This window comes from Diadema antillarum, unplaced genomic scaffold, assembly GCF_040938485.1.
Source record: "Diadema antillarum isolate AM-2024a unplaced genomic scaffold, OU_Dant_1.0 scf00000014, whole genome shotgun sequence".
Lineage (NCBI taxonomy): Eukaryota > Metazoa > Echinodermata > Echinoidea > Diadematoida > Diadematidae > Diadema > Diadema antillarum.
Genome location: NW_027270903.1, coordinates 7,259,142 through 7,280,257, shown reverse-complemented (window position 1 = coordinate 7,280,257; position 21,116 = coordinate 7,259,142). Strand labels below are relative to the sequence as shown.

Sequence of the window (21,116 nt, the reverse complement as noted above, 5' to 3'; positions counted from 1 at the left end):
GCGGCATGCTTGCTCTAAAGGAACAATTCCCTGACTCCTGGGCAAATGAATTGTATATGTATTTCATTATCACCATTGTTATCATTACTACTACCAACATAACTACTACCACTGCCACCATTGTGGCTATTACGACGATAGAGCACATTATTATTTGAAGAGCTTGCGTCCAAACGGCCCTAAATCCATCATGTTTTCAATGGATTTAGCGCCTTTTGGAAGTGAGCTCTTCATTTGTTTTGTTATCGTCACAGTTATTGGTAACTTGATGCCTTGATATTGTGGTTCATAACTTATTAGGCATTCCACCTTAATTTGAGATTACTTAGATTATGCAGTGTCATACAGCGTGCCCAGAGTTTGTCATCTGTCACTATAATCGTGTCACGTAAATGCGCAGTTAGATTTTGACGAGAATACTATACATAATATGAAATTAATCCAATCTACAAGATTTACAAATGCTCGTGACCACTTTCATATTGATGTATCTGCATGTTCATTTACAGGCGCGGTATTTAGGTTATCAAGCATAAACGCAAACGCATACACACAAACATACGCACGCACACAAGCATGATAATATGGATACACACAAGAGGATTTAATCCACAAATCAAAAGCAGGATGATTAATACGCGCACTAAAGAATTGCTGCGAACCCATCATGCCTTCTTCCCATCACATTGCACATTCATCCTTTCATATATTTCGTCTTCTATTTTTTTTTTTTCTCTCTCTCCTATCCATTTTTTTCTAATATTCTCCATTTTGTGCAATCTTGCTAAACAGGTGCAAGTTGCACCTCCATCACTCCAGGCATAATAGATAACCGTGGGGGAACTCGAGAGAAAATCGATCCGCCAAAAAGGATAGAGAGAAGATAGCTGTGAGAGAAGGAGAGATAGAGAGAGTTAGTGGTAGATAGAGAGATACAAAGAGAGAGATAGGGAGAGAGAAAGGGAGATATAGTTAAAAGATATATATTCATATATATATAAAGAGAGGGAGAAAGACGGAGAGAGATATAGAAAGATATGGAGAGGGGGAGAAGAAGAGATAGAGAGAGAGAGAGAGAGATGGAAAGAGATGGAGAGAATAGATAGATACGGAGAAAGCAGATAGAGACGGAAAATAGTGGTAGACACTTGCCTGATATATAGCATGATGTAAATATGTTAATATCATATGCTCGCTGAGCTATTCATCCAATATTGTATTTATAATGTGAAGTGTGCTATAGCTGATTCATGTAACGCACGAAATGAGTTGTGTGCAATATTTAGATGTTTATGAATACATGAATGAAAGGTTGTCATATAAGTTCACATGACTATTGTTTGCATATACTACAGAGACAAACACACATATATTCAAGATAAGTCTATAATTATCCTGAGATCCTAAATAATTTGAGTGAAAAACATTAATATTATTGGAGACGAATATTGCCATACGGTTACAGTAACCTAACTAAATTGATCATTTTTGTCCGCATCCTGTCCCCCCCCCCCTTTTTTTTAATTCCTTCTGTTTCAAAAGGAATCGAAGTCCACTAAAGTTCATGACAGAAGTGGTAGCAAGACTGATAATTTTAAGAACATATTATATATAATTTATTTTTTTTTATATATTTGGTAATTTCTGAGACAAGTTGGTAGTGGTGTTATCTTTTGCACAGCAAAGGTTTTGAATATAATGAGGTGTGGATATAATTTTAGTACCGTTAAAAACAAAATAATCTCTCCCACAAAAGTGGATCATGCTAACGAAAGACCTTTCATCACGCAAAGCCTGAGAACCAACCATCAAAGCAGACGATTTACACATGTGCGTACCTGTACCCCGCACACACAATTTGACACGGCAGCTACCATTTACACCGCAGTCACAGGTTTACACCACAACTTCCAATGTACACGACAAACACTACTTTGAACCCAAGTGTTCAGTGTATACCACAGGTACCGCTTTACACCACAATCTCCAATGTACACGACAGCTACCACTTTCCACCTCAATTTTCAGGGTATATCTTAGGCACTGGTTTACACCTCACATTTCAATGTACACAGTCACTAAAGCCTACCCCAGTGGCACCACACTTATCGACTTTTAGAATTCATGTACGTTCTTGAAAATGGATTCCATGCCGCTTTTCTTATTTTGGAAAAAAAAATAAATGGACAAGCGATAGCGCATACGTAAGTAGAGATAATTCCAATTAAGTACACGGGCACGTGTTTGATTTTATCGCCCATTTTGTTTGTTTGTTTTTTGTTTGTTTGTTTGTTTTTTGTTTTTCTGTGGTACCTCTCAACCTCATATTGTTGTACACACTTAATAGACCTGGCAAAAAAAAAAACGACAGAAAAAGTGAAGAATGCAGGTTACAACTGTTGCGGGCGATTATGGACAAAAAACAAAAGAAGAAAGGATGCAAAATTCTCAAACGCATTTTATGCAAATTGGAAAGGTAAGTTGAATATTTTCAAACTAAGTAAACATGTTTTTACACATGTCACCATAGCAGAAACCCAATCCAAAATAATGATACAGTATACCTTCCTGGGTTTCATTCTTGTTTTGTAGATACACCTGTAATTATTCTTCAAAGTACGAGTAACAAAAAAAAAAAGAGAGTATTCCTATTCACAGAATATTGACATAATCTCGAATAACCGAAAGCACTTTAGATAACAAACAAAAAAGGTGAAATAAAGGACTCGAAGTGTATATTTAGAGTTTGATTGTTGTAATTCATGAGCAGGATTATGCAGGTTGACATAGAAAAGGTCTATAACCCATGATGCCCTCGGAGAACTTTTTTCCCTAGAATACGGATTCGACATTATTAAATGCTCATCTCTGCATTTCCCTCTTCGTTTCTCATTATATTTCAGAGAGATTAAACAAGACTTGTTGAATTCAATACATCCAGACATGCAGAAAAAAAAATAACTACCTGAATTTGCTATTTTCAGTTTAGGGGAAATAGATATTGGTTTTCGTTTGTTTGCTTTCGTTTTCATACCACCTTTTTTGTAAATACTTACAAAAAGATATATTTTTGTTGATGGAAATGAAATCAATTCAAGTCACATCAAAATCTATCAGATCTCTCTCTCTCTCTCTCTCTCTCTCTCTCTCTCTCTCTCCCTGTAATTACGTCACTTTTACTTGCATTCAAAATTACAAAAACTTGACACAGCAAGTTATCATACGTAAAAGCGCACGCGCACGCGTCCCCGCGTGCAGAACGTCTAAAACAAAAGTCAAAAGTAATTCACAAATTTCATTTCCGCGATTACGTTCCGCATTACTCCCGAGGCCTTTTTATTTCTATTTTCTTTACTATCACCACCACCAACCCCCCCCCCTCTATCTCTCTCTCACCCCTTCTCTCTCTCCCTCTCTCTCTCTCTCTCTCTCTCTCCCTTTCTCTCTTACTTTCTTCCTTTTCGCTCTCCTCTCTTTGGCGTCGGCCGATCGACTGTAATAACTTGTGCGAATTAATTTTTTCACATTTTTATCAAAGAAGAGACGTGCTCGAATTGGATCGCTGCAAGAAGGAAAAATGACTTGTTATTAATTCACGCTTGGCTAAACCATTCTCGTTCGGTCTTATTTGATTACGAAATATTGAGAGATTTTTGAAAACATACATTTGATTCCTTCGGATCAACTGAAGTGGCCCCTTCCGCTATCTTGACATTTGCATCATTCTCCATCATTCTCCATACTTCTCACTTCTCACCACCTTGATAAAAGAATTCGCAAGATCAGGAGGAATCCACACAAAATTGGCCAAAAGAGAGAATATTCAATTATGTAAACAATGGAGAGTTGAGGTATTTGACAGAATGTGTCTGATACTTGATGACGCAATTGATATATCTGACACATATTTGAAATTATTTATTAAATCAGGTGTTCAGTTTCCCTATCTTAACAGCAATAAAATGAATTATAATGATGAAAACATTAATAGTGATTATATAAAAACCATAATGATAACATTACTTATATTACAAACAGTTACAAAAATATATAACAATTTCGCCTCTCATATCTATGATGCTACTTTACTGATATTACAGATAATATCACTTGTTTGGGAAAGATACCAGTAATCAAAACAATAGATCAAATGAGAGGTGCTTAAATAAGAAGATATTGATCACCAGCTCTCATTTCAGATTCCAGTTTTATCTCATATCTCCGACAAGCACTGTGTAGCATAATCGGGAAACATTACACGAAGAAATATGTCTCGCTGTTGCAACATGTTTAATGGGGTGGGGTTCCATCTGGTTTCTTCCCCCCCCCCCCCCCATTTCAAGCATTATTATCTAGTATTCTATTCTAAATGCGTCAAGGCTCTTCTCTCTGTCCTTCTCTTGCATTTCCCTCTTTGTATGTTTGTTTTCCCTTCTATCTCTTTCTATTTCTCTCTATATATCTTTTATCTCTTTCTCTCTATCGCTGTATCTTCCTCCTTTCATATATTATATACTCTTATCTGTCACCAGTCTGCTCCACGCAGCACCACTTGCTCGGCGGACATGTTTTGGCAGCTTGTCTGCTTGGGGGGCTGGCGAGGCGCATTGGGCCAATCAGCGTCCATCACTGGTTCGATGTGTCCACCAAACACGGAAGATGAAACAACAAATCGTTCTTGATCTTTGGCGGAGGGTTGAGAGAACATTTTGAATTTAAAACGGAAGAGACGAAGAGACTAAGGGAAAGATAAGAGAGAAGGAGGAATCTTGCTTGAGTTTTGCGTGTTCAATTTGAAAGACTGCTAATTAAAAGTGGACGGACAAAAAATACAATCACTCTTCTCCACACAAATATTTCAACGAGCAGTCAGACTTACTTCTTCTTGCAGACTTGAGAACGTTGTTTGTTTTTTTCACTGATACTACTTCATTTTCTACGTACATAAATATACAAGATACTTGAATTAACAGTTGATGGAATCCATACACATTTTTTTTACAACCACAAAGGGAAATATGAGCGAGCTTCGCCAGTCTACTGCAATCCAATGAAACTGTGGGAAATGGTCTGTAAGAGATTTTTTTTCAACCGTACCCTGATGTAAAGCGATTTTATTTCCGACGAATGCGTTTTCCAGACACCAGCCCCTCCCCATGAAAAAATACAATATCTAACAAGAAAAAAAGGCAATATCTAAGCAGAAACAAAAGGTAACGAGAAGTCATCCTTGTGTGTTATTACAATATGTATAGGCCTACCTTTACATCCTTGGTCGAAATGCCTCATATCTTGTCTTAAAGATCGTTTTGCCCCCCCCCCCCCTGTTTTTTTTTTCTCTTCTCGACGTATTTCTTAGTTTGTTTCTTAGAAACATTCATCAAAATGTGTCACCCTCTGTGTTATTAAGATATGACTGCTGATCTACATTTTCAAAAAACAAACAAACAAACAAACATATATTTGAATGGATACCAGTTGGATTCAAACTTGTCATTTACAGCCACATTACCACCAGCCTATCCATGGTTGCCGGCAGAGACACGAATCAGATGAACTTGGAACAAATACCCAGGCTCTGAATTCCGACATAATTATATTAAAATAGTCCAAATCTGACAAGGCTTATCAAATGAAAGAAGGAGATTATTCGTGAAGAGTTTGTTTATCTGCTGCTTGTTTGTTTGTTTGTTTATTTGTTTTTATTTGTCTGTGTTTAGCATGAAGTTAGCAGTAAGCCGCTTTAAGTTTGGCGTTAAGTTTGTTTGAAAGGTCTCTCAAAAGATTGTTCGTTTGTATTAATAATGATAATAACAGGGGACTCTTATAAAGCGTTCATTCTACCTAAAGTTGCTCATGGCGCTGTGGAAATCCAAATGAATAAGTATGTTACGTTATCACACAGTATCATAGGAGATAGAAAATAGGAATAAGTAAGCAAACAAACAAACAAATACAGTACACACACATACATGTAAATAATTGTCAATTTATATAAAAGAAGATTGGTTTGAGCTTCAATTTGAAAGTATGAATAGAAGGTGCTTGTCGTAGAGATATTGGAAGGTTGTTCCAAAGTTGGAGCCCATGTATGAAAAAGTACTATTCCACAACTATGTCTGATCCGAGGGGTTATATGGTATCTTTGTGCTTGTGCGTCCGTGTGTGTTTGTGTGTGTGTGTGTGTGTGTGTTTGTGTGTATATATATGTGTGTGCGTGTGTAATAAGGCAAATATGGATTGCCTTTATTAGGTTAATCAAGATAGCTTTTTCTGAGAGTTATGCAGAATTTCATGTCATTCTCCTATATAAACGGATAAACATGGTATGATTTGAAAAAAACAAAACAAAATAATTATATTGTACTGTATGTTGGAAAAAAATGATTTAGCAGCACAAGAAAGAATAATACAGCTGCTTTTTTGTTGTTGTTCATATCAATTTCATTGTCAACATGGACCTGATATTGAATGAAACTCAAATAAAGAATATCATGAAACAAAACGTGTGTGTATGTGTTACAGGATTTGTTTGTCAGTCTGTTAGTGTACGGAGTCTTGTGCCGGCGTTATGTTAAATACAGTGTTCCAGATATTTTACAAAATCTGAAATAACTGATTATAGACTGTAATTTACAGTACATTCAGCATGTTCTTCAAAATCATATTTATGTACTTGTGAATCTAAAAATGTAATGTCAACTTGAAAGAAATTGTTATTTTCCCCACTTATGTTTCATTATTCAGTTCTGTATTATGTATCACCACGAACACCTACACGTAATAAAGAGTTTTAATGCAACATGAGCCAAGCGCCATTTTTAAACATTTCAAAGTAAGTTCATCATCAGATAGAGCAAAATAAAACCATTCCAGTGTTACCTCACTTGTAACACAACAATTAATATTCTTGAATTTATGATTGAAAATATCCCATATGCTCTTATTACTTTTTTTTTTTGCAGCTTTAATCACAAATATCTCAACTTAACAAAAATGGAGCTGGCTCGTTTTGCGATAAAACTCTTCAAATATACGCTACATCATTTCTTCATGCATCTAACAGAGGTGGGGGGGGGGTCAAGTGGTAGAAAAGGCAGAAAACTCGTCGTGTATCATTTTCTGATTTCATTATGATGTTGTGTCAGGGTGGCTTCTCCAGCAATTTTCGCATTGATTTTGTGCCTCCCGCAAATTCTCATCCCAAGCCGAATTCGAGGAACGAAACTCATTATGTTCGTAGCCTGATATAGACCCCGAACACAAACACACAAAGCATGAGACGCATTATGATACTGTACTAACGCACTGACACATTTATATCCATATATCTGTATATGGTCATTTATCTATTTATTTATTTGTCTATTCCTTTATTTTCTATTCATTTATTCATTTGTTTATGTATGTTTGTATGTATGTATGTATTTATTTATGTATTTATATGTTTATTTATCTATTCATTCATCTATCTGTCTATCCATTCTATTTACCTAATTCTGTCATGCACTCATGAGTATACTTTTTCAAAATGGTTAGCGATACAGCCCTTGCACTTTGATTAAGAGTCTAGTACAAACATTCAACTTAATACAGATAAGACCAAAAATTGTTAAATTAAGACACTATTTTCATATGGCACTGTATTCAAGAAGCTACAATTTTCATGCTAAAGTCATCTGGAGTCAACTGCCTCTAGACAGAAAAATAGATTGCAGAACATTATGAAAACAATTCAATAAAATTCTTCATTATGTGTTTAAAAACCAATCTTTGTCGGTTATTGTGTAGAGTGTAAAGTGTTCATGGAGAGGTCATGTTCTAATAAAGACATTCATTATTAATTTGATTCTTCTGTCCTTTCTGGCGGTGAGAAAGTAAACTATAGACACAAAACAATAATTTTCTGAAAGTTTGCTTATTTACGTTGATTTCCAGTATTTCAAATTGTCTCTGAAGCAGAATTATTTGCAATTCAGCGTCCATAAATGCAAAATGTATATAAAAAAGTATCACTGTGTTACTTTCTCTTGTTTCTTTATAGATAATGTATGATAAAAGGATTATCATTCCATTTATATTTCTCGATTTACAAATTCTAGATGTTGATAGATTATATCAATGTGTAATTTCATCTCTAATGTTTGATCTAATTCATCAAAATTTGTCGCAATGTGTCTGATTATTGCTTTAAAATTGGGAGGATTATGCTACACGACTAAAACAAAATGTGAATTATAAACCGGCACATATCACATCTGAAATTTGGAAACAAACCATCTCATACGCGGGTAGTATAATATGGAGAGGTTTGCCTCAAGATCTAAAGAATATTAATTCACGTAACGCTTTTCGCAAATCATTACATAAATATCTCTTTTCGAATAATGTTTATATGATCCCAAATAAGAAAATGCATATTTACAATATTACTTCTGTAAATACTTCAAATAAGTAATATAATTTGTATTGTGAAAGAAATGGCTCGACTGGCCTCATTGCTATAGCTGGTTCTTTTTTACGAACCATAATATTCCATAACTTTTGACTATTTCATTTTTGTTACCCATTTTATTGTAAGATAAATTAAGTTCATTTCATTTCCTTTTATTTCATGTCAAATATGACAAGAAATTTATATCATCATCATCATCATCTTATGAACTCATTTACGTACTATAATGTCAATATGATTTCATGTCCCATATAAAATAGAATGTATGGAGCTAACATCGAGGTTGAAACTTGAATCAACGTTATTGTACGAGGATAGATGAATGACTTGATTTTGCAATGCAAAGAGATATTCTCCCACTATTTGTTCTTCCTCTCTCTCTCCCCTCCTCTCTCTCTCTCTCTCTCTATGTCTTTTTTATCTCTCTCTCTCTCTACTTTTCTATCTGTTTTCTCTTTCCCCTTCCTCACGTATATGCTCGGTGACTTTAATCAGTGTACAGGAAATTCGTTACGTACGGATGACGGGAGACCGGCCCGCTAATCAAGGGGCAGGTGGTATGGACAAGCTCAAACAACCTGCCGGGATTCGGAGCTCAAAAGAAAAAAAAGGTCCAACCATATATTAAGGGAAAAACCATTTCATTTTTCAATCGTCCCCCCCCCCCCTCTCTCTCTCTCTCTCTCTCCATCTATATTCCTCTCTCCTTGCCTTCAATGGTTTACCATGGATATAACACTGGATATGTGTCAGATATACCAAGAGAAATACGTACTGGGTTGGAAAGATTTTGATTAAAAGGCAAAAAGATAAAGCGGATAACTCAGAGTGATTGAAAATATAGCAGGGAGCATCTACGATGGATGAAAACTGATTTCATAAACGGTTGCATCTTTCTTTTGCTCTGAACTCGTCGGTTGCCATGGTGCGTTGCCTAGGATTCAACATCCGGGAAAACGTGTCAAACGGGAGTATTGTTGAGTTCTTGTCCCTTTTTTTCTATTGTATTACTGATAATAACATGTTGTCCTTATAGGCAAATGAAAGACTGTTTTAATGTGGATAATGTAAGTGCTTTATTGGAAACATTGACAGTTATTGTTGCGTGCTATAAGCACTTTAAACAATTATCAGAAGAAAACGCAGAAACTGTTGGAAGAGAGAGAAAGAGAGAGAGAATTGAGAAGAAAGACTTCACGAATGGTTCACATTGACGATGTATCTAACATCGTGTAAAGATATAACAACTTCATATCTTAATAAGTAATGAAAACAGTGAACAAGAAAGGGAAACTTCCCGCTATTGATAATTATATATTTTATTCCATATACCTCTGTAGTAATCACATAAACACCTCTCTTATTTTCACGTAGGTGTGTAAACATACTTAGCTATTTGTATTCACATTTATAAATTAGCAACAGAAAAAAAAATATTTAAAAGTTGCTAGTTATATTGTGCCATATCAGTTGGTTCGGTAGTTGAAGTCCGTAAGTCGTTTGGGGTTTCAATCTGGTTACCCCTTCCCAAACTCATGGAACTTACCACCTCTAAAATGCAACTGACTTTGTGTGCGAACAGAAAGCTGCCGGTAATGACGAAGCTATAATGAAGTGCCAAAATACAGGTTCCCCCTTATGTCTTTCTATCTATCCATCTATTTTTGTATCTTCTCTATCTTCATCCATACACCTCTCACTCACACACTCACTCTATCTATCTCTCTATCTATATATCTATCCATCTATCTATATATCTATCTATCTATCTATCCATCTATCTATCTATCTATCTATCTATCTATCTATCTATCTATCTATCTATCTAAACAATCTTCAAACTCTCCCCATCTCTATCTCTATCTCTTTCTCTCTCTCTCTGCGGTTATAAGAAAAATACACATGTGTACATATTGATTGAAACTAGCACATCTGTTAGCTTTTCTATGACAATAACAGTCAATGTTATATAATTATTATACAAACGAAATAGATACAGTGTTGTATGAAAAGAGAATAATAATGCCTGCTGCTGTTATGCCTGTAGGATTACACTACCTCCACAAAATGTGCTACAACAAGCCTACGTATAGGACCATGTAGGAGTTACAGAGTGCAGACATTCACTGCACACACACGCACTCTCACACGCACATATAAATTGACATGTACAGACATTTTGTTCTAGATAGAAATGAAATAATTTCAGATGGATAAGTAGACTGATTGGTAGGTAGCTAGAGGGATAGACAAACATAAAGAGACAGACAGACAGATAGATAGAAAAACAGATAGATAGATAGATAGATAGATAGATAGATAGATAGATAGATAGATAGATAGATAGATAGATAGATAGGTAGGTAGATAAATAGATAATTGTCAAGGGACTGGTATCACCTTTATACTATTATTATAATATTATTTACTTATATAATAATTCAAAGAAATACACAAACACGAACATATTCTGTCTCTCTTTCTCCCTCCCCTACTCTCTCTATCTTTCATCTCCCCAGCCCCCACCCGTCAAGCAAACACATCAATTCATGTTGCTATTGAACCCTGTTTGTCAATACTAGCCGATGCACCTCTCACGATATGATTGATAATAGCGGGTCGATTACTTTGACAGTGAGTCGAGGCCGAGCCAACTAATATCGATATTCTGCAGCCTTGTCCAAAGTCTTTCTTCAATCTTTTTTTGTTTCTTTTCAACTCTATACCACCTTTCCCATTGCATTACAGGAGACAGAGCAGGAGGAACAATCTTGATAATAGACTGGATGATGAGGTTAGCTGTTCTACACCACTCCGTAGAGAGAAGGCAGAATGTCTTGGGTTGATGTTTTAGAGGAAGGAGGAGATGGTACGATGGAGGATAGTTAGGGTAGGAGGAAACAGAACCAGAAATGATGCCTTCTTTTGAGGCCCAGTCGAGATGTGAGCTCCTTCTTCTATTCATGTTGGACTATTAAAGTTAAGTAAAAGGAGATTTTCTACAAGAAGGAGAGAGGGGAAATGATGTATTCTGTAGAAACGATGGTGATGCTAACTTTACACATGTTGGTAATTTTTTCGAGAACTTACAGTATACTTTACAATTCTTCCTACTCCAATACCTGGTATATTATATTTTTAAAAAAGATAAATACGTATACAAATATGTACACACAAGTGAAAATGAAATACCACAATGCTAAGTGGTAACCATAGAAACAGTGGATGGGACGTCAGACCCAAACAAAAAGTAAAAGAAAACAGAAGAAGAAGAGAAGACGCGAGATGCGCCATGCGATACGCAAGGAAAAATAATAGCCGGAGTAAATATTGAAAGAAAAATTACGACGAGAGGGGAGGGGAAAAATGATTTCGGAAAAAGCAAAAAAAAAAAGATGAAGATAAATGGAAGGAGAAGAAGAAATGATGAGAAAGATGAGTCCTCTGAGAGGAGGATGGAAGATGACGAGCAGAGAGGAAAGGAATACCAGACGAACGTGAGACACGGGGCAAACTGTGAGATGGGGGAGTAGGGAGAGACGGGGTTAGAGATGGAGAGAGAGAGGGAGAGACGGAAAGAAAGAAATCGACTTTCGCGGGAACGCAGGGCTTCGATTTTTCACTACTCTATGTGATGCGAACTTTTTTCAGTCGATTTTGGGGGATGACGAATAAGGGGAAAAAGAAATGAGAGAGAAAAATAAAAGCGCGCGGGGTTTTCACAACTAAACAGAGAGGGACAAGTATGGATTTTATTCGATTTTTCTTTAAAATCGTTACTGGGAAAGGTGTTCTCGCCAGCCAAATCAGATATTCTCGATCTATAAGGGCTGTGTATAAAAACCAAAGTAGAAAACCGAATTTAGTCAGTATGTTTCACCACTGTGGACCGAGAAGGGTGAACGCAGCTTCTCACCGCTGATCTCTAGAAGAAGAAAATCTTACCGTAACGGGAAAATGTATTTTACGGAATATTGTCATTTTGGAATACTTTCAGCTACCCCATATTCCCGCGGGACGGGAATAATCCGTTCTCTCTATCGGTGGAAGTGTGTATGTTTCTGCATAGTTTCAACCTTTGCGACGCGAGAGTGAATATTAAACTACTAACACCGGAAATTAGGTATCTGGGTAAGACTGGTATATTCCCGCGGGAATGCATTTCTCGTGCCTTGCATGCCCTTAATAAGTTTGTTTGGATTTTCCTATCTCTGGGATTTGGTTATGTTTCGGTACAAGTGAGTCTGATTATATGCACAGCTTGACATACTCTGATAATCAGAATTCCATTGGAACAGCACCACAAGAAACTCCCAAATTGAAAAACGTAGAATTCGAGAAAACGGAGGAACTTGGTATAGAGAAGAATAGAAATAAGAAAAAGGGAAGTAAGGTGGGAAGACCACGTGCGGAACTTTGCGAATGTGATGATATTTGAAGTAATTCAAAGAATGTTTTGTTGCATTTTGTTAACAGCCTATTCCTCAGCTGTCTAAACTCTAAAATTTTGCTGCATACCCAGAAGAAATGAGTGGCGATGACACGCAGTGAGATGTGTAGAGTCTTGACTGAAGTTCTGATTGTCGAATTCCATGTCAAGTTCAAGAGGGAATCAGAAGGCAGAACAGGAGAGGAATGTATATGAAGGTTGGAGATATTACTTGAATATAGGTTGGATCGAAATGGTTACGGCCTTGGATGCGAGTTGAAGCACCGTGGAATCTCACCCAGACAATACGAGGATTACGCAACACTCAGGTGGAATGCGCGTAGTCACCTTAGCCCGTATTAGATGCCAGGTCCTTGCAGACTCGTAATGAGCTCACAGCCTGCCACGGTTTACTGAGCACGGTCTGTGAGAGCGCTAATGACGGACTCCGTGTTGAGGTCGCTGCCTCTGATCTTACGCGCATTTCAATGCACGTGGTGGAAGATAAAAGCTTTTCATGTATCACAATCACGATATCTTATTCAATATGGAAGCTAGGGTAATCATCGTACCGTAGAGGAGATTTTCTAACAGGGTTAGCAGATTTTTAGATATAATATATGTGTTGTGCGGCTGGGGCAGATAGATAAAAAGATATATGGTATGGAATGATAATGCTATTTTAAGTTTGATACGAGCATATCCTATCAGATTTAATCAATGGTCGATGAAACATTGTGAAATTGAAAAGACACTGAAAACGGTTTTTTGGAGCTTTAGCTGTTAATGTTATAAGGTGTTTTCTTTTTAAACAAATATTTAGTATTGTCACGGTCATACAAAATAATATTCCCCTTCATGTTTTATGGTGGGATTAGCTGAGGTGTGTAATTTGTTATCACCCTACGTAGGAATGTCGATGATTTTCTCATGATCAGGATGCAAGCATCATTCATTGTCTTGTAAACTGTTTCAAAATTTTCAATATTGCTTTCACGTTGGTCAGGCTTTCAATTTGCTTGATACGTGGTCATCTATCCCAACGCCATTCTGTATACGTGGGACTATAAAGAGAAAGATTGTTCGCATCGCATTGTGTGTACACAGATTGAGGCTTATAATCCATCCTGTGACTACAGCGCCACTAAATGCTGCGGATCTCTAACGAACTTCTGGCCGCCTTGCGTCCCTTCTACCTTACTCCTTTTTGCTCCGTTAAACAACAATGACTATAGTAGATTAACTAGTAATCACTGTGCTATTTTTCTTGAAACATTTCTTCTTATTGAATAGAATTAATGTTGCCTCATTTTGACCATTTGCCACAAACACAATTACGATAACATCAACAAAATTTACGAGTGTAATATTCTTTTAGTCATTAAGGATATTGTCAATTACTCTCGGATATTCATTTCATATGACCGACACTACAATCTAAAAAAAAAATAGTTTAATATCTAATCGTAGAGCATGACATAATTTGTAACTGTATAGGCCCTACTCTATTCGAGCTTGTTCTGAGCATGTCATTGAAATCAGTTAGAGTTTATTGTTGATATAAAGATTAGAGTTCTGGGCTGGAGCTGATATTTTTATACAAGTGGATGAGATAATCTTGACGAAGATAACTGAATATGTATACAGTGTATATACTAACAATATGACGATAAAAGTGTTCCTCTTGTTAAAGGGTAATGAGAGTTGTTTATATGTAGGCCTATTATAATCGTAATTATGTATACATAAAGACAGAGAGGGTGAGACAGAGACAGAGAGAGAGAGAGCTAGAGAAAGAGAGAGAGAGAGAGAGGTGGAGAGAGAGAAAGAGAGAGAGAGATAACCATTCAGGGGTAATAAGTCTCTTTCGTAAATGAGCGATATTCAGCCATTTTGTTTTGTGTTGTTTAGTTGAGTGAGTGCCTAAACCGGTACAGCTGAGGTTGAATTTGCTAGTTGTTTCAGTTTTTGTCTTCTTCTTTCTCTACTTCAGTTCAACTATACTCCCACATGGTCCTTCTCCTCCCCCACTCCCTCCTCCTCGTCCTCCTCTTCATCCCCCTCTTCCTCCCCCACCCATTTCCTCCTCCTCTCCATCCTCTTTCTCTTTCATCTTCATCATCATCATCATTATCTTCCCACTCATCATTTTCTTTTTCTCTCTTTTCCCTTTTTGTTCTTCTCTCTCATCTTCTCCCTCTTCTTTTTCTTCCTTCTTCCTTTTCTTCAACTTCCTTTTCTCATTATTTCCTTCTTTTCCTGGCCTTTCTTCATCTTTCTTTTTGTTTTTTTTTTCTTCCTCCATGCGTAGCGAAAGATGTCTCGAATGGCCGAAGCTACAAGAGCCCGTTCCTTCCTCCCCCCGTAGCCGTGCGGGGGTAGAGTTTCTACCCCTTCGTGATCCAGGTGGACGAATAATACTCACACATGCCCCCAGGACCGGCGGGATTAATAAAGGGAAGAGGAGAAAATCGATAGTCATCAATTTATAATGAAGTAATTGTGTGTGTTATCGACAAGGGTTGGGCATTAACGAGTCCCTTTCCTTGGCCAGCTAACGGCGGTGGTTATGCGGTGAAGTATGCGCTGCCACGAAACTTAGCAGCGCACGCAAGACACCGCGTTGAGGCGCTGTGCTGCGCCGTAACGGTTCCTTCGTGTGAGCCGCACTCTCTCCAGCGATACGACGCGATTGGTCCGGACAAAGGGCCGAGCTGTGATGTTAGGCGGAGAAAGGTCGCATGGTGCGGGGGACGAAATCGCATTAATTATTCAGTCCTCAGTTGTAGCACTCGTGGTGCGGAAAAATCCTGAAATTGAAAAAAGGCAAAAAACAGCCTTTATTATTCTGGCTAAACATGAGGAGCAAACACAGAGAAATACTCCATTTCCATGCATAGAGTCTCCTACCGTTTATATCTCTCATAATGTCGACCAATGTTAGGATATCAACAATCATTAGGATGTCCATATAGTCATCTATACTACTATTTCTCAAGAGCAACATCTATCGTTTCTTCTGGTTGTTCTACTGCTGTTACTTGGGGACCTCTAAAGAAACATTTTATTATTCCTACCAACTATTGCACAATTTTCTCCATGAACTTTTACTACACTTCTAAAGGTAGTAGCAGTAACTGAGTAAATATGTTAGTAGGAATACTAGAAGTAGTAGTAGTAGTAGTAGTAGTAGTAGTAGTAGTAGTAGTAGTAGTACTCTCTAAAAAAAATCGAGTGAAAATATTCACTCTTAAAAGAGTGAATACAAAAAAGAGTGAATTTCGAGTGAAATTGGAGTGAATTTTGAGTGAAAATGTTCATTTTCACTCATTTTGGAGTGACGTCAGGGATCACTCCAAAATCTTCGAGTGATCCCTGACGTCACTCCAAAATGAGTGAAAATGAGCATTTTCACTCAAAATTCACTCCAATTTCACTCGAAATTCACTCTTTTTTGTATTCACTATTTTTAGAGTGAAAATTTTCACTCGATTTTTTTTTAGAGAGTAATATAGTAGTATAGTAGTATAGTAGTATTAGTAGTAGTAGTAGTAGTAGTAGTAGTAGTAGTAGTAGTAGTAGTAGTAGAAGTAGTGGTAGTACTAATAGCAATAGTATAGTAGTAGTAGTAGTAGTAGTAGTAGTATAGTAGTAGTAGTAGTAGTAGTAGTAGTAGTAGTAGTAGTAGTAGTAGTACTAGTACTAGTAGTAGTAGTACTAGTACTAGTAGCTGTAGTACTAGTACTAGTAGCTGTAGTAGTCTCCCTCCTTCCCCCATTTCTCCCTCTCTCTTTCTCTCTGGGTTTCTTTTTCTCTTTCTGTTAGCTGTTCTCTTATTCATTGATATATTCACATTATTTTTTTTTTAATCTTGTGCACACCACGTGTAAAAACGGGCACCAATCTATCACATTCAGCTACCAGGCTAAATAAGAAAAGACAACATTTCACTCAGAACTTTAAGAAAAGGGATTAGGAAAGAAATATGAGGGAAAAAACAGAGAGAGGGGGGACATTCTGGTAGCTACAAGATGGAGAGATGCGCGTCATACTCAGGCTAATTCCTCGTTAAGTACACATTATCATTCATCAGACGATAAGAACTACTTGATGTTGATTGATAGGTCTGGGGTGTTCAAGTCTTCCCCCCCCCCCCCCCCCCCCCCACTGCAGTACTCGGTCTGTTTTCCTCACCCTCCAGCCAAAGAAATTTCTCTCTTTTTTTACCCAAAAGAAGCTCGAGACGCGACTGCAAAGAGGATAGAGTGAGGGAGAGAGAGAGAAGAAGGAAGAAGTGTGCAGTGAACACAGCGCAAAGATGATTGAGCACCACCGCCGGAGACCAGGCGCAAACACCAATGGTTACGCCGCTCAATTGTCAGGGGCAAATCTAGCTACTGTACAATATGAGAGACGTCCATGTAGCGATGTAGATTTTATCACACGGGAAGGGGGGATGAGGAAAGAGGGGGGGGGGGGGGTAAGGTGGTGGTGAGGGGGAAGGTTAATTCATGAAATGGGGTAAGGAGAGGAAAACGTGGTCTAAGCATCTTGAGAGCTCGGCCAAAATTGCCCACATGTGCCTAAAACAAACACACGGATCCAACGTACTTGGCGCGTCTACGCATCGAAATATTGACTGTTTACTCTTGGCTAATATATGCGGAAGGATACATTTCAATTTGTAATTAACAAAATTGTTAGGAAGAATGTGCTTCCGCTCCAGTATCCCCTTTCGTCTTCGGAGGAGACATTTTGAAAAGAAGTGACAGGCTCTCCATAGCTGCTCAAGGCTCCTCCAGGTATAGCTCAGTTTCACACACTCTTGCTGTGAGTGGATAATATTTCTCACATTAATGCTTTTTCTCTCTGCAGTTACACTAATACAATGGTAAACACAAAGCCTTAATTATCAACTTAATTCTCTTTCTATCTCTCTATCTCCCTCTATATCTATTCAGGGTTCTATGTAGATATACCACTTGATAGGAAATAACCAACATGCACACATACTAATTTTTCAATGCATAATACATGTATATACAAAATAATATATTCATGTATCATAATTATCATGCATACATATCTTATATCATATATTATATATCATAAATCATATACTATGACGTATTTGTATTAGACAAGGAGACAGAAAAAAAAAATGAAATAGAGACAATGAAAGAAGTTTTAAAGATAAGTGTTATTTTGTTCTGTTAATGATATTGATATATTATCACAAGGAAATAGAGCAAAAGTTTATCCGTAACACCTGTTGTATTGCTTGTGTGCTCCAGTAGCCGAGTTAATGAATGGGACTAAGAATGTAAAATGACACAATCTAAAATTTCACCCATTTAGATTTGATATCATTGTTAATAATGTTAATGATTACACAGAATATTTCAGATATAATATTTTTGGGAACCATAAGCACGTAAGTCAGTGTGAAATGTGAGATTCTTTTCATTACTCTTACATTTTAAACAAATATTTTCTCTTATTGTATTTCGTCTGTTAAGAGAAACATATGGTGGATATTATTGTCTTGTGGTCTTGTAATTCCAGGCGTTTCTGTTGATGTTATGACGTCTCAGTGGCCCAGTGGTTCAAGGCATTGGTGTCTGCAACACCAAAGACCCGGGTTCGAATCCCGGCTGAGACAAACAATCATCTTAATCGCCTGATGAGCTGTTTAACATACGGGAGTTTTTTGCAATTACATTTGCTCTATAATGAATACGGTAAATTCCAAGAAAAAGAATTGTGAATCCTCCATATCACAATCGGGCTTGAAATAGGAATTTCATGAGTTATCATAAGAATAATAACCGTTTCCGCGAAAAGCATGCACTGTTTTTCCTTACTACAACAATATACACTGCCTAAGATGACAGCCGTACATACAATTCAACAAGATCGGGAGAATGACTATCAGGGGTTTCAATAGAATCATCTCAATTACCATGACAACCAGACAGGGTCAACAACATGTGTTGGTTGCCATGGTAATCGTTATTTTTGTCATGAGGGTCAACGTCTTATCTCCCGGATACCCTCCCCCTCAAAAAAAAAAAATATATATATATATATATAGAAATTGACAAACCGATGATAATTATATTTTGTAAATTTCTATTCTTATACTCTGTGCTTTTTAAGTTCGAGCTCTGTCTTTAGAATTGGAAACTCTTCTCGTGTTTATAAAGTCAAACCTAATCAGGGGGGGGGGGTGCATCTCCTCATATTGTTACCGTCATCATATATACTTAATATGGAGTCTTCCTGATCCGCCATGATCTGTAAATCATTCTTTTGCAAGGAAATAAAACATATCTGCTCTAAATGCTCAAACGCAAATGATTTGAGATTTATGCATCTTATACTACATACATGTATTACATGTATCACTATGTATCCCAGTTGTGTATGTTTATTGTGAAATGTATTAACCTTGTCACTTCTAACAGCTCTGGGATGCAGGAATTCCCAACTTCATATCACAATGTGAATTCCATTCAAATCGAATGAGACCGAACATCTAGGCATCTCCATGGGAACGTAAAACACATCGTCCAAGAACTAACCTCATGCTTTCCTCTTCTGCACGCTTCTATCTCACACAGGACGCTGGATTAACCTTTTCTTATCCTTTAACTTGTCTTTTTTTTCCCTTTCTCTTCCTGTCATTTAACACGTCAGGACGTACTAATGACTAATCAAACACCAGAATGTCGATATTTTCGTGCAAAGCGAGTCGCACTTCACTTGCACCGTAGTGCGACGAGAGTGAGGGGGTAGCCTCTCGCCTCATTTGCCCCCGAAAACCTCGGGGCCAAATTTCCCCCCTTTCGCTTGGCCAGGCGCTAGCCTCGATTTCTATTTCTCGAACCATGATGGTATCAAGGTCAGATTCATAGGGGGGCTAGGTTCATTTGCATTTTCTCGGACCCGTGAAGAAATAGCTCTTGATGCGCTAGAAATTAGACATTCCGAACACGGTATATTTTATGAGTTTGCCTTAGTATAACATGACCGTGTTAATGACTTTCTGCATAATCAACGAGGTAGTAACAGGGGAACTCATGGCGGGGATTTTTTTTCTGCTTCTTCTCCTTTAATTTCTTCTTTCACTTTTTTTTTCCGTGGAAGACGAAGCTGTTCAAAGGTTAACAGAATTCTAACTGCCAAGAAGCAGCAGGAACTAATAAAAAAGAAGAAAGATAGAAAGAAGCAAACCAGGCAGAGGGAATCCTAGTAGATTGGACGGAAGCGATGGAAGATTTAGAAACATTTATGCGAGACCAGGCACCTTGGCATTTCCAGGCTTTCCATGGTGGTTGTTAACGTCACTTAAACTGCCACGTTCTTCTCTTTCACGAAACATTAAGTAAAGTGCCCGCTGACAAGCGCGCGAAAACGTTTCAGCAGACGACAGCGATGCGGAGGGACTTCTAACCGAAGTCAGAGGCGGGCAGAGTTCGGGCGGGAAAAAAAAAATAAATGCAAGGAGTGAGTGAGCGTGTGTTTCCCAACAAGCGAAGCAGAAGTGGCTTGGTGAAGCTTGTGGTGTAGCATCGCTCGACGGGCTAAAAGCTAGTCAATTTACAGCAGCCTCTTCGAGAAGTGCATCGCTGTTTAAAGAAGAAAACGTCTAGGAATTCTGGTAATAGCTATAGCTTTAGCCTTTGTGTGTGGAAAAAGACTTTAAAGTGACTCTTTGTTGTATTTATGATTTTGCAAAATAGTCTGAATATTTTACCTATCCTTGTGACTGTTATCAACATCAGCGTATCTTTAACTATATCGACCAGTCCATTGTAATTTGGTGTGTCTGTTGTGTAAGAAACCATTTTTTTTTTTTTGACAAAATAGGTCGTAGGCAATGAATGCAATATTGCTGATCTGGTAATCAAATTTCAAAATTATGTACCATTGCATTCAAATAGGCCTGTTGAAATGTTTTTTTTTTTTTTATGTGGTGCATAATTTCGTATCGCCATAATATTATCATGACTTGATTTTGTATGTTTTGTTTATCAATGAATTAACCTCCTTTTGTAAGGGAGACGGTTTACGTTGGTTCAGCGTCGATCACAACAAACTGCGAGCCAGCAGCGAGCTGAAAACAAACCCGAGATTTTGGCTTTCCTCATCAGCTACACCGTACTGCATCAATAGTCCTGTCTGCCTCGGGCAATTCAAAAATATGTTCATCTTTTCCCCCCTTTCCAC

At 37.5% G+C, this 21,116-nt stretch overlaps 1 non-coding gene across 1 annotated transcript; it reads left to right on the top strand.

The window, feature by feature from the left end:
* The first annotated feature begins 18,471 nt into the window (after positions 1–18,471).
* Trnaa-ugc (transfer RNA alanine (anticodon UGC)) lies at positions 18,472–18,546 on the top strand. The gene has a single exon. It is a non-coding gene; the product is annotated as a tRNA-Ala (tRNA).
* Positions 18,547–21,116: the final 2,570 nt, after the last annotated feature.